Source organism: Octopus sinensis, unplaced genomic scaffold, assembly GCF_006345805.1.
Source record: "Octopus sinensis unplaced genomic scaffold, ASM634580v1 Contig16318, whole genome shotgun sequence".
Taxonomy (NCBI): domain Eukaryota; kingdom Metazoa; phylum Mollusca; class Cephalopoda; order Octopoda; family Octopodidae; genus Octopus; species Octopus sinensis.
Genome location: NW_021834269.1, coordinates 31,130 through 49,985, shown reverse-complemented (window position 1 = coordinate 49,985; position 18,856 = coordinate 31,130). Strand labels below are relative to the sequence as shown.

The following is an 18,856-nucleotide window of genomic DNA, read 5'->3' as shown; positions in this document are numbered from 1 at the left end:
CCATTCAGTGAGTGTTGACAGCGAACAGAGCACCTGACAAGTGGAACACGTTCCTTCCACAGAAAGCAGAAGCACGCGCACTCCAGTTTGGTCCGAGATGGATTTGGGTAAGGCACGGGGGTCAGGTGATAATATATGACGGAGACGATGTGTGCATTTGTCACTTTGCCAGACCCTTCAGGGATAGCTTTGTCTTAACCCATTTCTTCGTGACATTGATCTCCATGTTCGTCACCTATTCTCAGTTCTTCTCCAGCTGAAGATCTGGACCAAACCAGACACTGTTTTTTTTTTTTCCTTTTTCCTTTTTTCCCCATTTTTCTCTGTCTTCCCTTTTTCTGTCACATGACTTTGTAAATAAACAATCTGGTGTGTTTATTTAATGACCTACCAAGGAATACAGTGAGTTCTTTGCACTAGGTGTTGGAAGCCACTCAGCAAGAAATGGGAAACAAAATTGAAAGAAGAAAATGATGATGATGATGATGATGATGATGATGATGATGATGATGATGAGGATGATGATGATGATGATGATGATGATGATGATGAGAAATAGTAAGAGAAAAATTAACCATTTGCTCTCAATGGATAACTTGAAGCTTTTTTATTAAAAGTGAAAGAGATTTATTCTTTAATACAGACTGTAAGACTCTTCAGAAAAGATACAAGCAAGGAATTTGGCACAGATAATTGCGTAATATTAGTCACGAGAAGGGGACAGGTAGTCAACACGAAGGCATCCAATTACCAGATGACCAGACATTAAAATCAGTGAAAGAAGGAGAGAGTTATAAGTATGTAGGAGTATATAAATCTGACAGAGTACTAACTACAGAAATGAAAGTGAAAATTGAGAAGGAGTAGATCAGAGGAGTGAGGGAAGCTAAGTCAAAGATAAATGGCCCCAACCTCGTGAAGGCTGTAATATTTGGGAAGTATCATTACTTTTATGACCGCAGCTTTTGTAGATTGGACGACAAAAACAACAACACAGCGATGAATCGATTAATTCATACTTTTTAGATGCTAATTACATTACGTCTTCATTATTTGTTAAGATTTAATTTGTTCTTGAGACTGTGGTTAGGTAAAAAAAAGAAAAAAAAGCTGTATGTGTGTAGCTCGATGTGATAATGTCTGAATAAGTCTGTGTGTGTGTGTTTGCGTATGTTTGTGTGTGTGTGTGTGTGTGCATGTGTGTGTGTGTGCATGTGTGTTGTGTTGCATGTGTGTGTGTGTGCATGTGTGTGTGTGTGTGTGTGTGTGTGCTTGAAGAGAATGAAAACAAATACAGTGAGGCAAAGCTCGAAGCTTTCTCTCGATTCCTCATCCTAAATTAAGATTTTGGTTTCTTTTCTTTTTTTTTCTTTCTTTCCTTTCTTCTTTCTGCTATCCTCACTGCATTCATCTTCACTTTCCTCTTCGTCTTTTCTTTCAACCGCGTATTCGATTGCCATGAGCCCCAACTGAAAGAAATAAAAAGAGAGAATCAACATCTCTAAAGGGAAACTTTGAATTATCTCCCTCCCCTATGAAGATAGAAAGCTACTATACAGGTTACGTGTATTATATAATCCCTTGGTACCGTATGAATGACAGGCCCTGTTGACAGGCCACTGACATTTAAGGTACTAACACATACAATATGCGAATTAGCAGCCACAGATTTCTGTAATTACTGTAACTGATGAGTATATAAATAGATTTCCTTGTGATTAGTCATAATAATGTAGACTCCTCTGATGAGACTACAGTAATCTTCTAATAGCGATTAGTGTTTTCCATTAATCTACTTGTAGTGACGCTATACAACAGCGCGCGCGCGCAACGCCCTTTTCTGATTCGCGCGTGTTTTTATTACCAGAAGAGGGAATATTGCTACCGTGGAATTAGCTGATTGGCTAGGAAAAAGCGACCCTTAGAAAAGAGGCAAGGGGAGCGTAAAACGTTTGACCACTAGCAGCAGCAAGCAGTGACTTGAGGCACAGCGGCTGAAGGCAACGGACGTATATTTTCTCTGTCCGTATTTGATAGCAGTCCGCTGAAGACTTTAACCAATTGTTGCAGACCACATTCTCCCTGTTCCGGACGCCCATCTTGGTGTGTCGTTAGCATTTGAACATTGTAAATTCTACAGCGATAAAGTTCAGCTCTGACACATCTATACCAAAGGGATACCCAGATATACCACTTATTTGTTACTGTCATAAGAGAATAAAGTATATATATATATTTTACGTCTGCGTCTTGTTGTTTCTGACTGGTAAGAATCTGGATATTAAAGCAACGGAAGGTGATTGCTTCTTGCACCCCGAAAGTGCAAGAGAAGATATTTCACTGGTCGTAACACTGGTGACCCCCGACGTGATTCTGGTCTCAAACCAGAGATCACTTAACAACAAAAAAAAAATCCAGTTTTTCTGCCAGGTCTGAACACGATAAACTCTACGCATTCATCTTTCGACGATTTGTTTCCGGCCACCTCAAACAGTTATAGAAGGAGCCTTTCTTATTCTTCAACAATAATGACGGACGCATTCATATCATCGATGCTTTTTCTTTGCCATCGTCGTCTTTCAACTTCACGTCGTCGTTATCTTCGTCGCCATCACCACTAAGAACAATGTGTCTCAAGTCCAATACAGTCGCCTCCACCACCGTCGCCTTTCAACACCGTCGACCTCCACAAGATGTACATAGCAACTCGCGGAACTTTAGCGTACACGCTGTTTGTGCATAGCACACCAAGGATTAACAGCACAGTCTATCTGCGAGATTCTTCTGTAACGATTTAACCTGTCACAGCATCGAAGCTACAACCGCTACACGATATGTGTTCAATCGGCATCTGCATTTGTGATTTCAACATTCTGTTACAGAACGAACTGCTATTGTGTATCAGGCTATTACGGACTGGTAAAAATAACTCCATCTTGTCTGAAATAGCCCTGAGAGACTTTTTCCTATGCGCTGTATTTTTATTTTTTTTGCTCGCATTCACCTTGTTGTATTTTTGTCGAACACACGTACACACACATAAATGCTATCTCTCTCACATACATACGTCACACATGCTTTTCTCGCTTGTTTTTCCATGCTAATTTGCCTTTGTGGACACACCTAATTTCTGTAAGACCCTAGGTCGGTCACGTATACATAGAGAGGGTTGTTTGTCCATTATAACGCGCCAGCATGTCACGCTTTTGTTCCTGTACGAACGAGGCATATAATCGCTCAAGCACTGGCTGGCAGCTCAGCCTTACTACATTAACCACTGGCATATTCATTGCTGTTTTTCGGTCTGGCAAGCCCTATTGCATTCATGCACCCTTGCTTTGCACGTGTACTGCCTTGTTTTTGCAACACCTTTGCGTTAGCTTAATTCTTTTCCCGACTCATAGAACGTCGGATGTTCCCATGCGCTGCGCCCATGTTTAGGCGTAATTATTTTTCCCTGTTAGACCCCTGTTGGTCACGTAATTAACAGAGAAAATTATCTGTCTCGCGCATCACACCAGCATGCTTGCACTGTCTGCCTTTGTGTTACTGGCGATCTATCTGTCGATTCCATTTCCTCTCCTGCAGTAATTGACTTAACTGCTATTTCGCAGGATCAACTACCTTTAGAGGAGTTGGATTTTACTTCGCCTAGGTTCATTAACTGTGAGTTTTGCTTTCCCTCCGCTCCTTTCAGCGGAAGGCTCTATTCTTATTCACGCATGCACTTTTGATTTTTGCTCATTTTGAGTATTTTTTCCTTTTGGTGAATTTCTTATGTATGATGTAAATTTTGCCATTTTTATTATATTGTGTGCTATTTGGTTATCTGGTATCCACCTTGAGTTTTAAAGTCACTACAAGGAATTTTGTGTCGTGCTACGCACTTGTGGGGGAGCCTTTGTAGTGACGCTATACAACAGCGCGCGCGCGCAACGCCCTTTTCTGATTCGCGCGTGTTTTCATCACCAGAAGAGGGAATATTGCTATCGTGGAATTAGCTGATTGGCTAGGAAAAAGCGACCCTTAGAAAAGAGGCAAGGGGGGCGTAAAACGTTTGACCACTAGCAGCAGCAAGCAGTGACTTGAGGCACAGCGGCTGAAGGCAACGGACGTATATTTTCTCTCTGTCCGTATTTGATAGCAGTCGGCTGAAGACTTTAACCAAATTGTTGCAGACCACATCTTCTCCCTGTTCCGGACGCCATCATGGTTGTGTCGTTAGCATTTGAACATTGTAAATTCTACAGCGATAAAGTTCAGCTCTGACACATCTATACCAAAGGGATACCCAGATATACCACTTATTTGTTACTGTCATAAGAGAATAAAGTATATATATATATTTTACGTCTGCGTCTTGTTGTTTCTGACTGGTAAGAATCTGGATATTAAAGCAACGGAAGGTGATTGCTTCTTGCACCCCGAAAGTGCAAGAGAAGATATTCACATTTCGTAACATACTGAAAGACAGCTAATCTAGCCCTGTTTATATATCAACTGCGTAAATTACATATTCTTCTGCATTTTTCAGTCATTTGACTGCGGCCATGCAGGACTTATTCCTTGTAAGCCTAGTACTTATTCTGTCGGTCTCTGTTGCCGAACCCCTAAGTTACGGGTACATAAACACACCAACTTCGGTTGTCAAACGATGGTGGAGGACAAACACACACACACACACACACACACATATATATATATGTATGCGACGGGATTCTTTCAGTTTCCGTCTACCAAATCCACTCACAAGACTTTGGTCAGCCCAAGGCTATAGTAGAATACACTTGCCCAAGGTGCCGCGCAGTGGACTGAACCCGGGACCACGAGGTTAGTAAGTAAGCTTCTTGCCACACACCCACTCCTGTGCCTATAATGTATGTACTTGTCTCAGGATGATCTCAGGATTATCCTGTTGATAATTTTAATAATTTTTTAAAGTCTAAACAAAGCAAGTTAAGACATTAAACATACAGGTTGAAGGTTAGTTCTATTATCTGGTATTTCAACATTTTAGGGTCAGAACCTGTTCTCTGGGAATCTACAGAGAAAAGTTGTTGATAAATGATGTCTCTGCTTTGTAGTGTGTGTATGAATGGCTGTTTTCTCTAAAAGTGCTTTGTTTAAGTCGGATATGTTTTAAATATGCGAGCTACACTTGTTAATTAAAACTGCTTCTTTTATCCTTAAGTTCCCATTATTTCTTTCTGTAGATTCAGTGGCAACTTTGACGTCTTGGGTGCAGCATTTGCACAACTTTTTTTTTTTGACAGAAGAAGCGTTAGCATAGAAATGTTCTTGGATCTTTTCGGCAGTTTTTTCTAGCGGTGTCATATGAAATTGTCACCCATAATTATGACCCTAGTATCAATCTATTGCATTTCAATCTGTTTTAGAGTTAGGGTTAGGGGTGGGGGGAAGGATATCTTTTTTTTCTTCAGAAATGTAAATAAACCCAGTCTGTTTCTTAAACGAGGGACATATTCATACAGCACGGAATGTTTTCACCTCAATAGATGTCATTGATTGGTTGAAATTGCAGAAATTGAAGAAAAAAAAATATCTTACAAACTATAGAATTTTCTCAATAAAACCAAGAGAAAAAGATGTTTTATAAACACATTCTACCAGTATACGAAGTTTAAGAGTGTTTAGTTACTTGGAAATTATTTTTAAAAACTGCCATTCAAACCGAAAAGATCCATGTTCTTTAATGCTTATGAGAACCTTCATATTTCACGTTGAAGAATGTGCCGAGGGCCAATCTCTCTGCGAACACTTCGGTTGCGATGCCTTTTCTAAAAGCCTCATCTAACTTCCTCACTAGATCTACTTTTACTCTGTTTCTTTCAACTGCAATTCCTTTGCAAGTCTGTTCTGATGGTCCTTTTCAGGGTGAACCACTATTTATAGTTGACGATTGCCTCTGTCAACGGCTTAACTAATTCGCTAATCCGGTCTCTGAAATCTCTGTGCACCGACGAAGGCGCGTTCAGCTTCCGGTAACCGGATCCATGTCTATGAAGCCTATGTGGCTCGATTGTGGTCTATGTAGTTGACTATTTTCAATTGTAGAAAACCTATTCTATCCGTATCTGAAGGATACCCTATCGCAATACGATCTGCATGATCCGATGTGGTTTAACCAGCTCTACACTGGCACATAAAGGAAATTCAGTCGATACCTGTCAGACAGTTGGAATCATTGGGCAAGTTTGCGGGTCTTTCTCACCCTCCTCCCCTATCTGCTAAGCCACAAAGTCCCACCATACGTCTAAAATCCATTCTAATCTTCCACTAATACTAAGGAGTGGAACATTCCCAGGAAAGTTCCAGATGCCTGAAGAAACCTGGTCCTCCTGCTCCAATCGGGGCATAGACAAACTATGCCCTTCGATGTCAGTCGCGATCAGTACCACCGACTTACTTTCTGGATCAGGAAGAACATCCGTATTGCAAGATCCAGATTTTTCCGAACCATCATGGCGACTCCGCCTCCCGGACGACTTAGAGATGCATACACCTTATACTCTCTGAAGAGAGGACTTGGTAGCACTAGCAAAGGGAAGTTTAGTGCTGTTCCAAGCCGTTGCACCAGATTGTTGCTCAGTTCATTTCGTTGTTCTTGTCGTTATTGTTATTGCTACTGCTGCTGCTTATTTGTTTGTTTGTTTGTTTGTTGAGCGAAGCGGTCTATGTCCTGTAGTGGGAGAAGTCCGAAACGTGGTCCTTTGCTATTCATAAGACCCACAGAAGAGAAATCAAGTCAACCCCCAACATCGAGAGCATCGATGGATGGATGAATGTGCATCCAGGCCCAGCAGTTGAGTAGGAACAACAGAATAAAACAACTACCCAAGTGTGAGTACGATCCGTTTCGAATGGGGCCAAGCAGTGTCCGTCCACTCAACATCATTGGAAGTAGAGAGATACTCATGTTGTAAAGGGATCAGAATAATGGAGACTGAAATAACCGTGATTTCCAATCGTACTTCTGCAGCAGACGGAAATATCTACACCTTATTCCGTAGTGTAACTATCACAGATTATACAGCAAAACAACAACTGAAATAAACACTTACGTGCGAAGCGACTATCCTTGGAGCATAGCGTACTACTGCACGTGCAGCTACTTGAAGAGCAAGGCGTGCAACTAGAAACATATTCAAAACTTCACCTGAAAGAAGAGCAAAAATAGCGTGAATAGTAATTTCTTAGAAGCAGAGTGTATGATATGTATATGAATTGACTATCATATAAATAAATTGATTAATCCGTGTATGTATTCTCCATTTTCTTTTTTGTATTGTAATAAATTTTTTTCCCTCCAATAAAGAAAAGGTGAAAACATCTATAACGGCAACTGGAATTCCGGATCTTTTCCTTTTGAACGGCACATGTCAACACAATTTCTAGTTAACTAAATACTTTTAAACTTCGTATACTGGTAGAATGTGTTTATAAAACATCATTTTTTCTTGGCTTTCTTGAGAAAATTCTCTATGTTGTAACATATTTCCACTTTAATTTCAAGCATTTCGGCAATTTTAACCAATCGCTGACCTCCATTTGGGGTGAAAACATTCTGTGCTGTATGAATATGTCCCTCGTTTAAGAAACAGATTGGGTTTATTTACATTTGCGAAGAAAAAAGATACCCTTTCCCCACCCCTAACCCTAACCCTAACATGTGCCGTTCAAAAGGAAAAGATCCGGAATTTCAAAAGTGTAAGGTACGAATATCGAAGAAGAACCAACGATAAACATTGGATCATATTTGCATCTACAATTTCCAGTATCGTTAATCGATATAGAGCTAAACCAGTGTACACTTTGATAAAATATATCCCTGGGAAAGAACAACCTCTTTCCATTCAAACTTATATATATATGTGTGTGTGTGTGTGTGTGTGTGTGTAGTGGAGGTGCAATGGCCCAGTGGTTAGGACAGTGGACTTGCGGTTTCCATTCCCAGACCGGGCGTTAGAGTGTTCATTGAACGAAAACGCCTAAAGCTCCACGAGGCTCCAGCAGGGGATGGTGGCAACCCCTGCTGTACTCTTTCATCACAACTTTCACTCACTCTTTGTTTCTGTTGTACTTGTATTTCAAAGGGCCAGCCTTGTCACACTCTGTGTTATGCTGAATCTCGCAGAGAACTATGTTAAGCGTACACATGTCTGTGGAGTGCTCAGCCACTTGCCCGTTAATTTCCCGAGTAGGCTGTTCCGTTGATCGGATCATCCTCGCAATTTCAGCTGATTAATCTTGAGATTGTCCCTTTTTGTATCATCTAGTTGTCCGGATGTTTTGCGCTCTTGTTCCCTTTTGTATTTTATTATGTATATAATATATATATATATATATATATATATATATATAGACTAGCAGTATCGCCCGGCGATGCTCGGGTTTGTAAGGGAAATAACTATATAAGCATTTTTAGAGAGTTACTTCCCTTATAAATTCGGGCTTTCTTAGCCATTTTTGTTTTGGTGTCTTCAAGCCATGAAGTCGTTGTTCTAAAAGAACGCTGGTCTCCTTGACAACGCTTTACGACGTTGATTTCCTTACACTCCCTTCCCCACAGCTTCACGAGGGAGGGAAGAAGGGGGAGAAGCAAACAGGTGCAGGTGGGACCATGGACGCCAACTCCGCCGCCATCGACACACGAAAAATTATGCATTAAAATGGAATAAAAAAATGGTGTTAAATTATTTTTTAAATCGTAGACTCATCGTAGACGCGCGCTAATACTCAGACGGGCTCGATATGAATCACGACTATAAGATACCCGAATTTGGTTAATTAAACTGCACCGCAAAATGTGGGAGTAGTTAGGAATCTAAATCGAAGGGGACAGACACTCACACAACTACAGTTTGTATATATATATATATATATATATATATATATATATATATATATATATAATATATATATATATATATATATAGCGACCACTAAATTTTGTACGACTTTTTCAACCTTTCCAGCTTCATTCTATCTTTCTCCCCCCCCCATCTCTCACACATTTCTTTGCCTTTTACTCATTTTTCACTTCACTATGTCCCTGTCTCTCTTTTTCTCTCGCCACTCCTTGATTCTTCTGTCTATCTGCTTCTACAACCTCTCTCGCTCTTGCTCTCTTCTTCTTCTCCCCCTCCTTAATTCTTTTGTTCTCTTTTCTTCTCTCTCTTCTTCTAACGTGCCCTATAGGCCAGACTGCTAGCCCTTTTGCGTCTGACCATGGTCACTGCACATCGATATTCTTCCCTCTGCTGTAAGGCTTCATATCCACACATGCCAGCTGAATTCAATTTGTTCCCAGTTGAAAGACACCTGTTGTTATGTCCTGTTATTATTTATTATTATTATTATTATTTTTATTCTATTTTTGTATTTTATTCGTGTAAATCGTCTTTTTTCCGTCCTTGTTTTCGTATACATTTGATGCTTTTTTCCAAGGAATCTCTTAGCTTAGTTTTTCCTTGGGGCTAGCCAGATTGGAGGAATCTCAATTTTAATCAGCCGAAATTGCGAGGATGATCTGTTTCTTGACTGAGGATAAAAGGCTTCAAATGACCTGTCCTTGTTTTTTTGTATCGCCTATCTGGATGTTTTGTTGTCCCTTTTTGTATTACCTAGTTGTCCGAATATTTTGCGTTCTTGTCCCATTTTATATTTTATTTGATATATATATATAAAGGGAAAGTTTACGAAAATAAACAAAAGACGACGGCAGGTGGAGTACAAACAAACAAATGTATTAGTATAGTGCTCAGGAATAGAAAAAGTCTTTTACATTTCAAGCCTATGCTCTTTGACAGAAAGATACACAGAAAAAAACAAGGAGAGAAAAAAATGCGTGTAGTAGCTAATGATAGCGGCATACGTACACTTTATTCTCTTACATATATATATATATATAAAAAATCTTGCACAACAAATATTTAAACGTACTATATATATATATATATATATATATATAATAATAATATTAGGGAGCAAATCCAAACTTACAGGGAAAAAATTAGATTTAGGATTAAATCCAATTTTATAGTATAAATATATATTATATTAAATTAGAGATAAAACCACTATTAGGCAAATCAAACGTGAAAATCATAAGCCAAACATAGAAATAAAATTAATCCAAAAAAATAAAATATAAAAATATAAAATTCCAAATTAAAATATTTAAATTAAAGTTAAAATTAAAAAATTATTTAAATAATTTAAACTTATAAATTTTAAATATAAATATATATATATATATATTTTTTCTAGTTTCAGCTCAGAGCTGCGGCCATGCTGAGGCACATTATAAGGTGTGAAATAAAGATGTTCTGTGTGTGTGTGTGTGTAAAACCCATTCCTTACATTTCAAAAGTTGGCACGAGTACGATGATTTTGAAGATTTTAGGTCAGATATTACCTAGGCATGAAGGTAGCTGCCTCGTGTAATTTCTGTCCCTTCTGGCTCCTTTACTGATGAGCGCGTTGGCCTTTTGGAAGATTGACTTGATTAAGTTTAATTTAATTTAATCAGGCTGGTTTACCATTAAAAAACGCCGAAACAATGCATTGTCTAAAGCAGAACAGGGTAAATGTCTTTTTAATTTTTCCTTTGATTTCGGAATTACTACTATTTGCGGTTAGAGCCCTGGCTGCTATTTCTAGTGGGTCGAACGGCCTATTGTAGCCGTTCCTCAATTGTTGTTGAATTTATTCATAGTCTCTGACTATTTCCTCTTTCTCACTAGACCGCTGGTGGCAAAATAATTTCTATTGAATTTTTTGCTACCCTAAATTAATTAATATATATCTTGATATATATAAAACTGAGAATGTGTGTCTGTCTGTTTGTCTGTGTGTTTCCCTAAAACTTGAGAACTACACAACCAATTCCATTCAAATTTTACACATGCCTTACTTAGGGTCCGGGGAGTGTAATCGGCTAAAAAGATGTTGAACTTTTTGCCTAGGGCGAGCCCATAGCAATATCATATCTTCTCCACTATTTCAGTATTACGTGTTAAAAGTGAAACAAAAACGTTTCTCTATTTTATGTCAGATACTTTCACTTTAACAATAAAAATAATAATAACAATTGAATTATATGTAGTAAGTAATAATAAAAATCAAACTAAAGTAACAAAACAAAAGTAAAAATAGCAATTGGTATAAAATTGCATCAATGATTTGAACTTGAATAAGTTGCTTCACATGAATGGGAATAAATTAAAAATAAAATTAGTGTGCAGAAATGGAATAAAAAATTAAATTAAAGAAAAGACTATTGTCTATAAAGTATACAATGTAGAGAAAAAAGATTTGAAAACATGAAGGAAATCACCTTCGAAAAGTGTCTTGGTGCGACTATGAAACGTATCTAATCAGAGGCGGTAAATTCGCCACAATAGAAGCAAGGTTCGAGTCAACGGAGCGTGCAAGGGAGTACTCGACTCGAATTTGCAAAGTGGAAATATTTTACTTCTAGTTTTATATCTGGGACGTAGGACGTCCAGGAAAAAAATTAAAAATGCATCCCCCCACCAAAAGTAGTGGTAGGCTGGATTGTAGCCACACTTCTATACAAGAGGGAGGACAAGATACAATTGATCAAAATTACAAGAGACGGGCTAACAATTCCAGTCTGTTATATATTTTGAGTATTGTTATCACTAGCGATATCAAGATATAACTTTGTATTTTGTATTTTATGTGTAGATGTATATATATAGATGTACATGTAATATGTACACATATACATACATATATATACATGCACTAGCACTATGACCGCAACGACGGGTTTAATGCTAGTATATATATATTTGTTTCTCTCGTTGTTTGCGTACCCAACTGTTTTCATGTACCCATATATATACATATATACATATATATATATATATATATATATATATATATATATATATATATATATATATATATATATATCATTTATATTATTATTTGATTGAACGCCACGCATCCATTTCCAAGTAAGTTTATATATACATATACATACATTACATTATGGTTTCCCTCGTTATCGAGTATGGCCATTGCACGAAGCTTAACTGTTACTGGTGCTGTGATCGAATGTGACTTTTTAGCCCAGCTAAAGATCTACAATGTCTTGTACAGGAAAGGCAACTGAAACCTTTACCGGTAATAGCCGGTTGTAGTTGTAACTGGGCTTCATGTACCTTTGCATGTCGTTTAAGTCCTCCTGCCGAATTACACTCTCTTCCACATGCCCGACAGATATGATTAGTATGGTGTGTTACACCACCACCAGTGGCCGGGTTGTCAATCATCTGTCTTGCTTTATGACTACGAAGATGACTCATGAGTCCAGCTTTACTGAGGCAGGGTCTTGCACAGACATTGTATGTCAGAATCAAAGGAAGACCCTTCCCTTCTGGAAGTGTAACAGCGATGCCCTTCCTGACATCCCTCCTTACTTTCTCATGTGCAACTCGAGATTTCTCAAAAGTGGCTGTCTCCCCATGCACAATCCTTCTCCACCTGCTACGATCAATAGCTATGTCTTCCTATGTGTCACGAGAGATGCAACCATCTCTTAAGGAAACCTTCAGCAAGTCCTTATACCTCTTTTTTAGTTTATGTGGAGGTCATTCTCCTTTAGCTAACTCTCCATAAAAGAGTTGTTTTGGCATCCTTGAATCCTTCATCCTGACCAGATGACCAACCATCTGAGCCTACATACATAAATACATACATACATACATACATACATGCATGCATGCATACATACATACATACATACATACATACATACATACATAAGTACATACATACATAAATACACACATACATACATACATACATACATACATACATACATACATACATACATACATACATGCATGCATGCATACATACATACATACATACATTCATACATACATACATACATACATACATACATACATAAGTACATACATACATACATATATAAATACACACATACATACATACATACATACATACATACATACATACATACATAAATACACACATACATACATACATACATACATACATACATACATACATACATACATACATACATAAATACACACATACATACATACATACATACATACATACATAAATACACATACATACATACATACATACATACATGCATACATACATACATACATACATACATACATGCATACATACATACATACATACATACGTACATACATAAGTACATACATACTTACATAAATACACACATACATACATACATACATACATAAATACACACATACATACATACATACATACATACATACATACATACATACATACATACATACATACATAAATAAATACATACATAGGTAGATAGATAGATATAAATAGATAGATAGACAGACAGACAGACCAGCAATTAGCAGCAAAAGAGAGTGGGGAAAGGAAGAAAGAGAACGCTAGGAAGACAAATATATGAGTGTAGCAGTAAGTGAATTAATATGAAAACAAAGTGGGTCCCCACACAGATTGAAGCTTATGACCTACACCTGCGAAGAGGAAGGAGAGGAGGAGGAGGTGGACGACGACGAAGATTAAAGAAAATATGGAACAATAATGTAAAATAATAACATACAAATGGTAAATTAAAAAACGACAGCAAATAATTAAAATAATCCTTCTACCTTAAGGTACAAAGCCTGAAATTGCAAGGAGGGGACTAGTTGATTACATCGACCCTAATGTTTCACTAACACTTAGTTTATCGACCCCGGAGGGATGAAAGCAAAGTCAACCTCGGGGAAATTTGAACTCAGAACGTAGACATGGGCAAAATAACGCTAAGCATTTAAGCCGGTGTGTTGCTAACAATTCTGCAACTCGCCGCCTTACGAACTAATTAATTGATATTAAAATAATTATCATTATTAAAAGAAATACAAATCATTAAACCGTTGGGGTTTTTGATTCAATATAAAACTGTGTTGCAAAATATATTCGCAAATACTTTCATCAGTTTCAGTGACTTGACTTGGGCAGAATGAAGCACGGGTCTGATGAAGTATATCATATACATATAAGTGGAAGAAGCATCAGAAAGGTTTGGACCCTTGCAGAAATTGGGGAAGCTATTCAAGGGTATTGCGAGCCCTTCTTTTGAACCGATCACAATGTCAGAAGCCTTTCGTACCACTATCAGGTTTTTCAAGATAACAAGCGTTTCACCCCTCAAATGTCTGAATGTGGCACCAAGTTCTGAATTAGTCTTTGCTTATGAAAGGTTTCCATCAGCGACCTCTGGTCAGACATTTTCACCTTCAGCCAGTTTCATTTGCCTTGTCCATCTTATTTGTGACATTCTTCACTTATCTCTGTTCCAAACCAGTCCTCTGTGTAGACAGATGGGTGTGTGTCTGCATATGCGTCCACGTGTGTGTGCATATATAAATACATACTCACACACACAAATACATATATGTGTATGTGTTGAGAGTGTGCATATGTGAAAAAGATAAAATATCTTTCACAAGACATATGCACAAACGATCTGTCTCCCCTACACACACACACACTCGCACACCCTTCCCTTACGTGACGGCAGTCCATTGCAGGATTACCCTTTGTTTCTCACCTGAGTGGATCCGACAAACATGAAAGGCAATGTTTTGATAAAGACCACAACGCCTCGCCCAGTCCAGAAATCGAAACTGCAATCTTACGATCATGAATGCAAAGCCCTAATCACACACATACACCCCCCCACACACACACACGTCCCTAATACTCCTATGCTTTCCTACAAACAACAACAACAACAAAAAATAAACATACGGGATCAAAGAATAAAATGGAAAGGGACAGGAATGTATATTTAGGATAAATAAATTACCTTATAATGGTTGGCAAAGGGAAAGTTACTCTGGCGACTGGAAACTTTGGTTCTCTTCCAGACGGAATGTTTCGTCAGATACAGCAGTGGATGTCTATGAAAGCTGCGCCAGGGTGTGTTCACCTCTCTTTATATATCATCAGATATGTGCTTTTAGGAACGAGGAAGTTTAGTAGCAAAACGAAATCGAAAAGACAGGGACGGGTCAAGCAAAAAGAAGTCTATTGTTTGTTTCGTAGCTTTTTGTTGATGTTGTTCTTGCTTTTGTATCGACCAGCCAATCGGGAGAGGTGGTCGTGCAATGGTAAGAGTGGGAATATCACTTTGTGGGTCAGCGTATTGTTATATGCATTTACATTTCGTTTTTCATTGCAATATGATTTAAATTGTGCTGGTTAGCATGTATGTATGTTTGTGTGTATATGTGTGTGTGTGTGTATGTGTGTGTGAGTGAGTGAGTGAGCGTGTTTGGTAGTTCAATATTCATGTAACGTTCCATTAAAGAGTCGCATATTACTTGCAAAAAGCACAAATAGGTTACACTGGCAGAGTGAATCTAAAAGCAACCAACGGAGTGGGAGCAAGGGATTGTCAGAGACGCTAGATGCAAGTGAACTGTGCTGGAAGGTTCTGCTCTGCAGCAGCTGTTATTTCATTCAAAATAAAGCAGCAAATTTTGATCGGCAATTATAGTTAATTAATAAATTTCTCCATACACACACTTTGCATTGTCTATCTGTCCGGCACTTTCCGCTGCCGTTGGTGTAGGGCAAAAATCTTCCAATGGATGTTGTAACTGACACCTTTATCTTTTAATGACCATATATGATTGGATAATTTTGTCGCTTTACTTTTGTCCCAGTGCCTAAAACTCAAGGTGTGGTTATTGAACCTGGCCTTGAAATTACCCTCTGTAAGGCCTACATATTTCTTTGTCGAAATGGTGTCTTTAGTGGGTATAGAGTCCACGGTAGCTTCGTAGATGAAGGTCTTGGACATGCAAGCTCCATTTAGCAGGCACAATTTTTTATTCCTGCATGAACTGCTGTTTTTGCATTGTGGTTTTTGTGTCTATGTGACATGGAATGATGGCTTATCTGGAAAAGCAGTTTAGACCCTGCTACATGTCTAAACTCAAGGACAGAACTTTTCGGGTCATGCCCATATGTGACCAAATTTTTGTTACGTTTTTGGTCCTCAAAAGACTACAGATAGAACTTGCTTTCTATATTATGTCCACGCACAAGTTTTTTATCTCATTATACCTTTTACTTTTATTTTGTCATATATTTATATATATATGTTATAGAGAGTTTGGTTTAAAGATATATTATTTTTTTACACATAATAATTTTTTTATGTACTCTACCTTCCACCCTTCATTTTTCCTTGTGCCTATATAGATGTGTATATGGATTCATTTGTACGCATGTGTGGATGTGTACGCGTGTGTGTAGGCATGTATGTATCTGTCAAGACCTACCAAAAACTGAGCAAGTATAAAGATCTTGAAAGAGTAATTGGAAAAATGTGAAACCTCAAGACTAAAACAAGACCTGTTGTTGTGAGCGCCCTAAGAATGATAGCAAAAAGGGCTGATGGCTCAGATGTCAGGAAATCCAAAAATAGATGAAATTAAAAAATACTGCTCATAGGAACTGCCCATATCTTGCGTAAATATTGTCTATGTAATCCCCAAATTTTATTAATCCGTAAACAGTGTCAAATTACTTTGAAATGTATGTAACAGCAATCACCTTTTACTGTCATCTTAACATCAGACAATCATCTTCTAATCAAATTACTTTTAAAACAAACCTCTAATTTACTTTTGTTTTGACAGACATTCTCTAGAACAATACTCTGTACAAAACCAAATATATGACACCCTAGGCATAACACCAACATGAATTTCTAACTTGTTGTCTCTTGAGGTCTCTGGGTGAGACTTGGAGCCAACTTGTACAAATACAAAGCTAATAATAATAATAATAATAATAATGGCTTCTGATCTTAACTGATTGGAAGTGTTATCATGTGCATTGTTTTGTCTTGGTATAAAAGATGGGCTACAGCAAATATTCTGCTCAATACCACAGATTTGCTTGTCAGTTGTTTGACCTTAACCCGTTGAGCATGTCCCTTAGTGGCTGATGATATGTGCATCTCTGATCATGAGCAGACGTAGTGGGGGAGCATCATAGCCATGTGTTGAAAGGGATCCTTTGGGTTTGAATAATTCACTCCGAAAACATGGGGTTTCGTTCAACATCCTAAACAACCCTTATTCAGGGACTTTTTCGGTGGGATGGATTACTCAACCTGAAGAAAATTCTAATGGGCCCCACCTGCAAGGTCATGCAATGTTTATCTTGGTATGAGATCACCATGTCGCGCACATATGGTTCTGATGCATGTGCCTGGTGTACCCTTATCGGACAGGTAGTCATGACGGGTATATTGGGCTTCATATATTTTACCCCACTGTCACTTTGATGACTTGCACTGCTCTCACACTTAATAATAAAAATACCAATTAGCAAGTATTACATTTGTAATCATTTGATTAATCTGCGGATATATACTTATACTTATATGACCACTGGACTGACTGACTTAGGGAATGTTTAGCCAATTAGCTGTTTAATTGCCTAGTCAGCTCACTGCTTAGGTGCTTTCGATGTTAGTTCAGAAGTTAGACTTGCGTCTTATAATCTCCCAATTTAGGTCACTTTTCTAGTCATTACCGTAATTATCATCCTTAATACCTTCCCTAATTCTTCCAACGGAATCAATTCCTTTCATTGCCTTCTATTTTCACACTCCTATTTTATAAAGCTTTTGCACCATTTCCATACACACACACACCCCAACCGCAACATTCCGGGGAGAAAAACTAGAAATAGTTGATAGCTTCCGTCACCGAGATGATCAAGTCAGTAGCGGGGTCGGGTGTGCTGCAAGTGTAACTGCTAGAGTAAGAATAGCCCGGGCAAAGTTTAGAGAGCTCTTACCTCTGCTGGTGACAAAAGGCCTCTCGCTCAGAGTAAAAGGCAGACTGTATGAAGCATGTGTACGAACAGCCATGCTACATGGCAGTGAAACATGGGCCGTGACTGCTGAGGACATGCGTAAGCTCGCAAGAAATGAAGCCAGTATGCTCCGATGGATGTGTAATGTCAGTGTTCATAGCCGACAGAGTGTAAGTACCTTGAGAGAATAGTTGGACCTAAGAAGCATCAGTTGTGGTGTGCAAGAGAGACGTCTGCGCTAGTATGGACACGTGGTAAGAAGGGATGAAGATAGTTGTGTGAAAATGTGCCACACCCTAGCGGTTGAGGGAACCTGTGGAAGAGGTAGACCCAGGAAAACCTGGGATGAGGTGGTGAGGCACAACCTTCGCTCTTTAGGTCTCACCAAGGTAATGACCAGAGACCGAGACCTTTGAAAGTATGCTGTGCGTGAGAAGACCCGGCAGGACAAGTGAGACCATAACCCGTGTCCTCTACCTGGAACGTAGTCTCTACCGTGGCCTCTACCTGTGAAGACCTGTTGAGGCAAGTGAAAACCAAAATCAAAATCGAAATCGATCAACATCAATGGAATTTGTAGTTATGATACCAGTGCCGGTGGCACGTAAGAGATCCATCCGAACGTGGCCGTAGCCAGCGCGCCCTGACTGGCCTCCGTGCCGGTGGCATGTAACAAACACCATCCGATCGTGGCCGTTGCCAGCCTTGCCTGGCCTTTGTGGCGGTGGCATGTAAAAAGCACTCTCCGTGCATGGCCGTTTGCCAGCCTCGTCTGGCACCTGTGTCGGTGGCATGTAAAAAGCACCCACTACACTCACGGAGTGGTTGGCATTAGGAAGGGCATCCAGCTGTAGAAACACTGCCAGATCTGACTGGGCCTGGTGCAGCCTTCTAACTTCCCAGACCCGAGTTGAACCGT

General features: G+C 38.8%; 1 long non-coding RNA gene across 1 annotated transcript; it reads right to left on the bottom strand.

Annotated features, from left to right (window-relative positions):
• Window positions 1-1,061: 1,061 nt before the first annotated feature.
• On the bottom strand, window positions 1,062-15,039 carry LOC115230753. The gene is made up of 3 exons (XR_003883460.2): window positions 14,906-15,039; window positions 7,083-7,177; window positions 1,062-1,469 (listed from the first exon to the last, which is right to left on the bottom strand). It is a non-coding gene; the product is annotated as an uncharacterized LOC115230753 (long non-coding RNA).
• Window positions 15,040-18,856: the final 3,817 nt, after the last annotated feature.